The sequence below is a fragment of the Stomoxys calcitrans genome, chromosome 2, assembly GCF_963082655.1.
Source record: "Stomoxys calcitrans chromosome 2, idStoCalc2.1, whole genome shotgun sequence".
NCBI lineage: Eukaryota > Metazoa > Arthropoda > Insecta > Diptera > Muscidae > Stomoxys > Stomoxys calcitrans.
The window spans coordinates 133637498-133649705 of NC_081553.1; positions in this window are offsets into that span (position 1 = coordinate 133637498).

Genomic DNA, 12208 nt, shown 5'->3' on the forward strand with positions numbered 1-12208 from the left:
AGTCAGCGATTTCGAGAGGAGGGGTCAGGTGGCACTTACTCTGACTTAAATACTGAGTGCCAAATATACTCGAGATGACAAGGCGAGTTATTGGCGCCTTTAAATAACCAGTGACCAACATCAGCGTCTGTTTCCAGGTTTGGGGCGGCTGGAGAAGAGCGTCGGATCTTGGAGCAAGTGGCTCGCGACATCGAGTGATACATGTGCGCTCCCACTAAACCCGTACGGGGCGCTGGGCCAGTAACCCGACCCGGAAAACTATAAGAATCACTCTGAGAAACAAAAGAATAGTAAAAACTGACGCCCTAACGTTGACGACCACGCAAACGAAAAAAAGGCCATGATTGCGGATCTGCACCTGGAATGTCAGCACTCTTTATAGAAAAGGTGCAGTATACGCCTGGCGGATGTATTGGAGAAGTACAAGGCAGATATTACCGCCTTACAAGATGTGCGATGGACCGGGAATGGCGGCACAACAACACCAAATGATGACGAACTATACAATAGCTGTCATAACACGAGGCATGAATTTGGCTGTGGATTTGAGGTTGGTCGGAGACTGAAACACCTTGCCTCCAGCTTTACTCCGGTGGATGAGAGTCTAGCAACAATCCGCAAAAAGCCAAATTCTTCAACATCGGCCTTATTTGTGCCCATGTGCCGACGGAATACAAGGACGAGCAGATCAAGAATATTTTCTATGGCGTCTAGATAGAGAATATGCCCATGATATTTAAATCTTTCTGGGAGATTTTAATGCGAAGGTAGGGAAGGGAAATATATTTGGTCCAATAGTCGGAAAATTTAGCCTACACGAAGAAACTTCCCATAATGGGTTGAGGCTAATAGATTTCGGCGCGGCAAAGAATATGGTAGTTAGCAGCACCAGATTCTAACATCGAAGGATTCACAAAGCCACATGGCTGTCATCTGATCAAAACACTAGAAACCAAACTGGTCATGTTGTGATAGATGGAAGGCATTCATCCAGCGTGTTAAATGTACGATCGATCCGTGAAGCGAATATAGACTCGGATCATTACCTTGCTGCAGCAAAGGTTCGCACCCTTCTAAGCATGACGAAGAAAGTTCGATCTGACACTGCAATGAAGTTGGACATTGAAAAGCTAAAAACACAACAGATGGCAAGGGCATACTCTACTCAATTGATCCAACTGCTTGATGATAGCACACCTTGTTCGGATGATATAACGGTGCAGTGGCAAACCATTGCCTACTCCATAGAAAATGCCTCGAAATCAGTACTTGTGTACCGTTAGCCTCCCCCAAGAAACCCATGGTACGACCAAGACTGTCGAGATACTACCGAAGCCAAATATGCGGCACATAGAGCAACGCTGCAATCAGAAGCAACGCGCCAGATGAAGGAGAGGTATCGAGAAAAAGAGAGAGAGAGGAGAAACGTTTATTCCGCGGATAGAAAAAGGAAGTGGAAATACGTGAATGTGGGCTTATTGATATGTACAGGAGTCAGAATGAAATCCGGAAATTCTATCAAAGAATTAAACATCAAACCGATGGCTTTGGTGCAGGCACATTCTCCTACAGAGTTTGTTTGTGAACGATTAAATTCTAAAGTCAATAAGATAATTAAGCCCTATCCATGCGGCTTTAGACCTGGTAAATCCAACGTAGACCAGATATTCACACTGCGTTAAATCCTAGAAAATACCCCAGAAGAACAAATCAGTACCTTCCATCTCTTTGTGGACTACAAAAGCCGCTTCGATAACTCTATACGTTCAAAGGTATTTCAAGTCATGTCTGAGTTTGGTGTCCCTGCAAAATTAATAAGACTCTGCAGGATGACACTTGCTTATACACTCAGTAAGAAAAGGAAGTAATCTCTCAGGACCACTCAGTACCAAACGAGTTTTCAGACAAGGTGACAGCCTATCCTATGATCCCTTTAATATCCTGCTGGAGAAGATTATACGAGATGCAGTTGTGAATAGATATGGCATACTAATCAAAAGAAAACACATGCTACTCGCCTATGCCGACGACAACCACATCATAGATCGGTCACCGGAAGTAGTAATTGCAGTCATTGAAAATGGGTCTGGCTGTGAATGGAGATAAAATAAAATAGGTTGTATCAACTCCCAAAACGTTTGTAATCAGATCAGATAAAGAAAATGGAGAAAGTTGGGAATCACAACTTTGAGATAGTCAGTAGTCTTATCTATCTCGGCACCGTCGTAACCGAAATTAACGACATCAGTTTTGAAATAAAGCAAAGAATAATACTGGCAAACAGATGCTACTTTGGATTAAGTAGGCAGTTTAGAAACAAAGCAGTCTCGAAACAATTCTCGACAGACGAAGATTACACTATACAAGACACTGATACTACCCGTGTTGTTATATGGTTCTGAGGCATAGGTACTTGTGAAAGCAGACGAGGCAGTGCTTGGAATGTTTGAGAGAAAGATTCTTCGCAAATGAGCAAATCGTAGTAAAATTTTAAAATAGAGATAAATCCAAATATGGATCGATTTAGCTCGTTTGAAATCCCCAACAACCTACATCAATGAGAAGCTCCTGTGTAAAATTTCAAACGGTTACCTTGTGATTTCCATAAAAGAACATGGAATATCAAGGTGATCAAAAATTTATAACTTTATGGGGTCTCAAATATGTCAGAGAATAGTAGTTTTTTTATGAAACTATGTCTTTCAATGGACAATGAGAACAGCTGTTCAATTTTGGTTTAAGCTTAATGATGGGAACATCGTTTTAATACTCTCCACCATACTTATTTCGCCATTCCGTTTGTAACACCTTGAAATAGTCGTCAAAGACCTTAAAAAGTATATATATTTTTGATCGTCTTGTCGTCTGTCCTTCCGCCCGTCCGTCTGTCGAATCACGCTAACTTTCGAGAAGTAAAACTAGGTGCTTGAAATGTTGTTCAAATACTTCTTATTGCTGCAGGTCAGTTGGGATTGTAAGTGGGCCAAATCTGTCAATGTTTTGGTATGGCTGCCATATAAACCGATCTCGGATCTTAACGTCTTGAGCATCATGAGGGCGCAAATCCTATCCGAGTTGACTGAAATCGGATAAGAATTGTTTTGATACGACTTCCAACAGCAGTGCTTGGTATGGTCTGAATAAACCGATCTCCCGACTTGACCTCTTGAGCTTCTGGAGGGGAAAATTCTTATCCGATTTGGCTTTGCACAATGACTTATTGTACGACCCTTACGTGCCAAGTATGGCCTGAATCTGTATAATACCTGATATTGCTCCCATATAAACCGTATAATAAACCAATATAAACCGACCTTATATGGGTTTCTTGAGAGGGGGCAGTTCTCATCTGATTCTGCTGAAATTTTGCGCAACGACTTCTCCTTTGACCTTCAATCTACTCTCCGCAAGTTGTGTGAATCGGTCCATAATAACCGATCTGCCGATAAAGGGTCTAATGCCCATAAATGATTTATTTTTTATCCGATTTTGCTGAAATTAGAAAAAGTGAGTAGTTTTAGGCTTCCCGACATCTGACTCCAATATGGTTCAGATAGGACTATATTTATGTATAGCTGCCATATATACCGATCTGCCGATAAAGGATCTGAAGCCCATAAAAGCTTTATTTATTACCCGATTTCGGCGAATTTTGAAACAAATGGTAGGAGGCCACCGTAGCGCAGAGGTTAGCATGTCCGCCTATGACGCTGAACGCCTGGGTTTGAATCCTGGCGAGAACATCAGAAAAATTTTTCAGCGGTGGTTTTCCCCACCTAATGCTGGCAACATTTGTGAGTTACTGTGCCATGTAAAACTTCTCTCCAAAAAGGTGTCGCACTGCGGCACGCCGTTCGGACTCGGCTATAAAAAGGAGGCCCCTTATCATTGAGCTTAAACTTGAATCGGACTGCACTCATTGATATGTGAGAAGTTTTCCCCTGTTCCTTAGTGGAATGTTCATGGGCAAAATTTGCATTTATTTTTTGGGTAGTTTTACGACTTCCAATATAGGACCCAAATGTGGTTAAGGTCGGACTATATTAATATATAGCTGCCATATAGACCGATCTGCCGATAAAGGGTCTGAAGCCCATAAAAGCTTTATTTTTTATCCGATTTCGCTGAGATTTGAAACAGTGAGTAGTTTAGAGCACTCAATGTCCGTGCCGAATTTGGGTGCATTAGTTATCCAATTTTCCCCGGATTGTGACGAAAAGGGGTATACATATATACCCGAGGTGGTGGGTATCCAAAGTTCGGCCCGGCCGAACTTAATGTCTTTTTACTTGTTATCCTGCATCATTTGTTTGCCTATAAAAAGATACTGGGCAAAGAACTTGACAAATGCTATCCATGATGGAGCTTAGCACGCATTTTCATGTTTGAAATCTAGTCCGAACACTGATGTTATAGCCGGGAATTAAACCTAGGCGTTCAGAGTAACAGGCGATCATGGTAATCTGTATCCCACATTGACCTATGTACCTACATTAATTGATAGCGAAAAATTGCTGCACAAAATGAACATACACTGCCACTCACTTGAATAGAATATGCCCAATAAATATGTACACTAATCTCATTTATTTTCTAAAATTGTATTAGCAATAGGTAGTATATTATTGATTTTAAAAAGGATAATCAAGGACAATACAATAAAAACATAACAAAGTCGTAAATTCCAGTGAAATATTTGGGTCATTTAAATAGAACATCCTGCGATTTTATCAGTTTTTGATTAAAAGTTAGTGATGAACGTTCAAAAAGTTATAATTTAAGCAAAACAAAGTTAAAATAAACCCAACAATGGCATAATGGGTCGAGCTATGTCCTACGGTGTTAAAGAAGGACCCAAATTATGACCAATAATGAATTTTTGCTTTTAATTCACTATAAATCCAAAAAGGAAAAGCTAAGGTCGAAAAGTGATTGCTGAAATTTTAAGAGACGTGGAAAAAAAACCAAAATTTGAGCCAAAAGTGGGTTTACAATTGCTGAAAACAGCACGTTTCTTATACAAGCCTTAAATATCCTTGATTTAGCTACCGAAATCAAGCAAAATGTTAGGAAAAATTTATGTATATGGACAGTAAACGCGTTTCTTCTGATGAGTCGCATTCGAAACGAACGTAAATAAAATATAAATCACCCCTAGATCATCTTTGCTGCAATCGTTTTCGATTTTTTGCCTTGTCAAAAGATTTAGGCCTTAAAATATTAAATTAAAGAGTCTTGATGGCTTTTATTATTATATCCGCAATAGTCGAAAGGAAAAGGACTTTATTAATCGTTTTCATAGTCAATAAAGTATTGTCATGTTGTGGGGAGGCATTATTTTTTATACCCTCCACCATAGGATGGGGTATACTAATATCGTCATTCTGTTTGCAACTCCTCCAAATTATCGTCTAAGACCCCATAAAGTATATATATTCTCGATCGTCACAAAATTGTAAGTCGATCTAGCCATGTCCTGTCTCACGAAGAGCACGCTAACTTTTGAAAGAGTACAGATAACCGCTTGAAATTTGGCACAAATACTTCTTATCAGCGTAGGTCAGTTGGGATTGCAAATGTTCCATATCAGTCCACGTTTTGATATAGCTGCCATATAAACCGATCTTGAATCTTGATTTCTTGAACCTCTAAAGGGCGCAATTATTATCCGATTTGGCTGAAATTTGGTCTATAGCCTGATACAGCTCCCATATAAACCGATCTCTCTATTTTACTTCTTGAGCCCCTAAAGGTCGCAATTCTTATTCGAATTGGCTGAAAGTATACACAATGACTGCTACTACACAATGCAAATTCAAATTTTGCCCATTAACATTCAACTTAGGAACATGGGCTAACTTCTCACATATCAATGAGTGCAGTCCGATTCAAATTTAAGCACAATGATAAGGGGCCTTCTTTTTAAAGCCGAGTCCGAACGGCGTACCTCAGTGCAACTACTCTTTGGAGAAAAGTTTTATTGGTTGCCCAAAAAGTAATTGCGGATTTTTTAAAAGAAAGTAAATGCATTTTTGATAAAACTTAGAATGAACTTTAATCAAATATACTTTTTTTACACTTTTTTTCTAAAGCAAGCTAAAAGTAACATCTGATAACTGACAGAAGAAAGAATGCAATTACAGAGTCACAAGCTGTGAAAAAATTTGTCAACGCCGACTATATGAAAAATCCGCAATTACTTTTTGGGCAACCCAATACATGGCATAGTACCTCATAAATGTTGCCAGCATTTGAAGGGGCTGACAATTTTTTTCTGATGGTCTCGCCAGAATTCGAACCAAGGCGTTCAGCGTCATAGGCGGAAATGCTAACCTCTGCGCTACGATGGCCTCCGACACTACACAATGACATTCAATTTAATTTTGATCCGAATCGGACCATTCCTTGATAGAGCTCCAATAGCATAGCAATTCTTTTCTTTTATCCTTTGTTTACCTAAAGAGAGATACCGGGAAAAAACTCGACAAATGCGACCCATTAGATTACGCCCGGCCGAACTTGGCATGCTATTATCGAAATCGGTTAAGAATTGCGCCCTCTAGAGGCTCAAGAAGTCAAGATCCAAGATCAGTTTATATGCCAGCTACATCAAAACATGGACCGATATGGCCCATTTACAATCCCAACCGACTTACAGTTATAAGAAGTATTTTTGGAAAATTTAAAGCGCCTAGCTTTACTCCTTCGAAAGTAAGCGTGCTTCCGACAGACAGATGGACGTACAGACGGAGAGATGTCGCTAGATCGACTAAAAAATGTCATGACGATCAAGAATATATATACTTTATAGGGTATTAGAGTAATATTTCGAGAAGTTACAAACAGAATGACGAAATTAGTATACCCCCATCCTATGGTGGAGGGTATAATAATCGTGGATCAACATAAAAGCCGATTTTCTAAGTAAGTTAAAAGGTTTTATATTAAAAAGTATAACCAATGGATCTTAGGCAGGATAAAGAATACTATAGTAATATTTGTCTCTGCGTTTATACTAATTTAAAATAGGATGTTCAATTCAAATAACCCAAATATTTTACTTGAATGAATAACTTTGTTTTATGTATTATCGTTAGTTATATAAGAGGAACAGACATTTTATTGGTAACTTTTTGATGAATAATTAAGCTCGAGTAAACAAGTTTTAAAGGATCACCATGTACTTTACTACCACTTTCTACTACAATTTAGAGAAAATATTTAAGATTAGTTTATTAATTGAGTATGTTCTATTCAAGTGAGTGGCAGTGTATGCATGTTAGTACTGGCCTAATGATAGGACCTAGTGCTGCGCTATGGTTGTTTCGGCGACGAAGAATACCACACAGAATAAGAAAATTGTACAAGCGATTGTTTTGTTTCAAAGTCATCTGTTTCACTGCTATGGCTTTGACATCTTCAAATGTCATTTCCCATTTCCGTATGCGAACAATTTCAAAGCGAAGGACAAGCAGTCAAGTAAAACCGTAATCTCGATTAAGTACTTTGCTGCAGAGGGCATTGGCATACCATGATGAAGAGAACAGGTTAAGCAAAACAGTTCTCTTATTAAATTTACAATCGTTCTCTTAGGTGTATTTGGCACGTAGTTTTTAAATATTAACTCTTATTTGATTTCATATTTATTGCAAACGCTCAACATTGCCCATACAAATTTTGAAGCGATGCCTCTAAGGGTGAACCTAACTTTTTTCAAAATATTGGATGGGATAAATATACTTTAAGATAACCTTGCAAACAAAAAGATGCTATTTTCAGGTACATTTATACGTTAAACACTAACTTTATTGATTGAGTTGAATGTTAAATATATACAAGTCCAAATACCAATTCAAATAACAAAAAGATTATCTTTGCAAATATTTTTCATGTACTTGTTTGTTATGTTCTTGTTTCTGTTCTTGTGTGCAAAAGGGTATGTGTATTTGCCCATTACTGCTCCAGAGGTTTCAGACTTATACAAAGGTAAGCGGGTCTGAAGCTTAAATCTCCAGACGCATCATCTTCTGTTATCTGAATGTTGTGCCCTTTCTTTGAAATTGAACATTTAAATTGAAATTATCTTGAGAAATTTTTTCCAGAAGGCCTCCTAAAAACTAAAGCTTAAAACTTGCGTTTTTACGAATGACTAACGTGGTCATAGGTATTCGGTTTTGCTTAATTCTTGTATCCACGAACTGGCTTTTAGCAGGACAAAGTAAATCAAGATTTACATTACATTTTTCTTTATTTATCTGTCCTAATAAAATATTAATACTCGCGCAAAATCGCATGGCTTTAATTTTTCTTTCGGTGTGGAGCAATTGTAATGATCAGCTGCAAAATAGCTTAATTATCTACATCACTAGACAGCGGACATGTGCATACTTTAGGGGCCGATTTTGATCTAACATAAATTGGTGTAAGAAAATTTTAACATTAATTGGTGTAAGAAAAAGAAAGTTGAGTGCATATCTGAAATACATATGTATTTTTATGCAAAATGCATATGTACAAAATGTACGAGCCAAAATAGAAAAGTTAAGAATCTTGTTTTTATGTGCTTTTTTGAGGTTAATGTGCTGTCCTGTTTTCTTTCAATAGTATCCTGAGGACCAAAACGTTCAAAATTTTACAAATAATAATATCCACATTTATTACACTGAAATTTGGCAGAGATAGTTGTATTGCAAATTGCAAATTTTGCCCATGAACATTCCACTAAGGAACAGGGGCAAACTTCTCACATATCAATGAGTGCAGTCCGATTCAAGTTTAAGCTCAATGATAAGGCGCCTCCTTTTTATAGCCGAGTCCGAACAGCGAGCCGCAGTGCGACACCTCTTTATAGAGAAGTTTTACATGGCATAGTACCTCACAAATGTCGCCAGCATTAGGAGGGGAAAACCACAGGTGAAAATTTTTTTTCTGATGGTCTCGCCAGGATTCGAACCCAGGCGTTCAGCGTCATAGGCGGACATGCTGACCTCTGCGCTACGGTGGCCTCCAGAGTACTAGTTGTACTCTGGAGGCCTAGTTGTATTAGTCCCCTTAAAATTCCCAGTGAGCATGGTCATAACAGCACTGAGGACTAATACAGCGATGTCCATTTAATGAAAATGTGACTGAATGTGTGTATTACTCTCTCTCTCTGTCCCTGGTAATAGAAGTTACATAGACTTCTATATGGATGAGTCCAAACTAGACGATCATCGAAAAGTTTACCCGACTACTGTAGAGTTTAACAAGCGGAGATTCTTGCAATTTAAGAAGAAGTGGCAGCCAGGCAGCCATTGAATCCCTGAACTGCTCTCGGTTGTTGCAAATCTCTCAACGAGATGGCTGAACAATTCAAAATCCATCAGTTTTTGGTGCATGGCCACAGAGATATCACAAGGAATTGTGGAGCGGATGGGTTTGCGAGACTAGGAACTACATACATACATTTCAGGGGAATTAGAATCTGCTGGTATGCCTATAGTGACATGTAACCTAAATCTTCAGGATCGGGCCCGAAAAAGTAGAGAACTCCAAATTTATGTGGCCAAGTCTAGTCTTGAAGAGGTCTACCGCTTTGATGTTGCTGGCTAAAACGGGTGTCTCAGTCATTATGTCTGTCATGACAGGCCACTATTTGATAGTGGAACATGCTGACAGACTGAAGGTTGCCAGTAAAGACTTTTGCAGAAGACGTGAGGACTTCAAGGAAGAAGAGACTATAGAACATCTGCTGTGTATGTGTCACTTCAGGTTCTCAATTCGTTGAGAACTTGTCTGATTAAGCGGATGTGAACATTCGCATTTTGTTGGTATTTTAATGCGATCTTTTTGATAAAAAGTACTGTACCACTATTTCTGATTGGAACTACGATATCCCTGGTAACAGAAGTTACATAGACTTCTTTACGGATGGTTCCAAACTAAATGACCATGTGGGATTTGGGGTGTTCTTTAAAGATCTAGAACTGGTCATATCGAAAAGTTTACCCGACCACTGCATAGACTTCTTTACGGATGGTTCCAAACAAAATGACCAGGTGGGCTTTGGGGTGTACTTTAAAGATCTAGAACTGGTTATATCGAAAAGGTTACCCGACCACTGAAGTGTGTATCAAGCGGAGCTCCTTGCAATTAAGGAAGTGATGGAATGGCTAAGATATAATGTCATTATGACGATTGACATAAATATCTTCTCAGATAGCCAGACAGCCATTAAATCCCTGGAGAATGTATTTCTGAACTCAAAAACAGCCCTCGTCTGTCGCAGATCTCTCAACGAGATGGCTGAACATTTCAAAATTCACCTGTTCTAGGTGCCGGGCCACAGAGATATCCCCGGGAATTGTAAAACGGACGAGCTTGCGAGACTAGAAACTACCCTATATATTCCAGGGATACTAGAATCTGTGGGTATGCCTCTAGCAACATATAAGCTAAGTTTTCAGGATCAGGCCCGAAGAACAGCGAATGATAGATGGTCACAAAGAAGGGGCTGTAAGCATTCCAAAACTATGTGGCCTAATCTAGATTTGAAGAGGTCTACCGCTTTGCTGTTATTGGATAGAACAGACGTTTCAGTCATTATGTCCGTCATGACAGGTCGTTGTCTAATCGGAAAACATGCTGACAGACTGAAGGTTGCCAGCAACAACTTTGGCGGAAGCTGTGAGGACATCGAAGAATAAGAGAGTATAGAACACCTTCTGTGTGTTTGTCCTTCTGACTAACTGTTAGTCAGAAGGAGTTTCACTTTAGGTTCTCATTTCATTGAGAACCTGTCTGATTTAGCGGATGTGTACATTCGCAAGTTATTGGGCATTTTAAAGCGATCTGGATGGTTTATCGTTGGAACTAGAAGGCAACTTCCTTTTTCTGTTTCTGAGGTATTACAATGGACGAAAACGTCTAAGAGAGTCTGATGGTAGACTGCCTCTTAAACCTAATCTAACCTAATCCGATCTGGATGGTTCAACGGTAGGCACTAAAAGGCATCTTCCTTTTCGTGTGGTATCACAATGGACAAGAACGTATAGGTGCAATTTGACGCAATGAGCTACGTTAGGTACTTCGTCATTTATAAAAGCGTTTATAAATAATATGTATGATGAATGAGGCGAGCATTTTATTTTTCTAATGGCCGTATTCACAAAGCTTAATGCATCTTTAAAGTAGGATTCTTGGTAAACTGTCAAATAAATATACTTTAAGGCTACATTAACCAGTGTATATGAGAGGATAGATCTATCTTCGAACTTAACCTGCCTATAGTAAGCAAATTATGTGTGCATCATTTTTAAAAACTGTTTTATGACCAAATTACGATATAATTACCTAGGGGTATTTATTAAAATCTCATGGAATTAACATGGATCAAAAACTGAATGCCAGATTCGTATTGTGCTCTCGAAAACCTTACATTTGAGTCAGATATGGTCCCGATCTACCAACGTCATTTTGGGATGGACCGTTTCCCCATTCCCCAATAGCATTACCACGATCTTACTACGGGATTCGTGTTTTTGGTCAATTTTAAGGGTACAAACAAAAATTAGTTTAAATCGGTTTAGCAATCTTCGATATTTGGCATTTTCTAAGTCAAAAAATTTGCACAAAATGTGCAAAAGCAATGCAAAAATATTCAAAATATGCAAACGTTTCTTAAGGTACATACGATGAAACAAATTACTGCGTTTTCAAAATTTTTTTCGATGCTCAAAAAAACATATGCAATGTCTACAAAACACATATTTTACATATATTCAAAGTTATTAAGTTCCCCCCACTGTGCTACAACTGCAAATACATAATACAAAGGTCCACAGTATGGCATAACGCTCTTTTTTATTGTGGTAGTTCCGTTTCCATGTTGACTCTTTTTTTTGCTACTCTTTGTGAGACCAACTGAATATTTGCGAACTCGCAACCCTCCACCAACCGGAAACCTTTCGCAACACAAACAACAAAGCGGTAAGGTAAGCTTTTAACCATACACATTCGCACACACAAAAATCATACCAGCATAGTGCCGTGTAAAGAGAGAGTGAGAGAAAGAAAGAGAGAAAGAGCGACTAGCAAGTTTGTGTTGCGTACATTTGGGGACTCGGGCAACAAACAATTGAAAGTAAATGCGTACAGAACGAATAGTAGCGGCGGCGGCAGTAGCAGCAACTCCCTTGGAAAAAATTAATTATTTTTATCCCCAAACAAA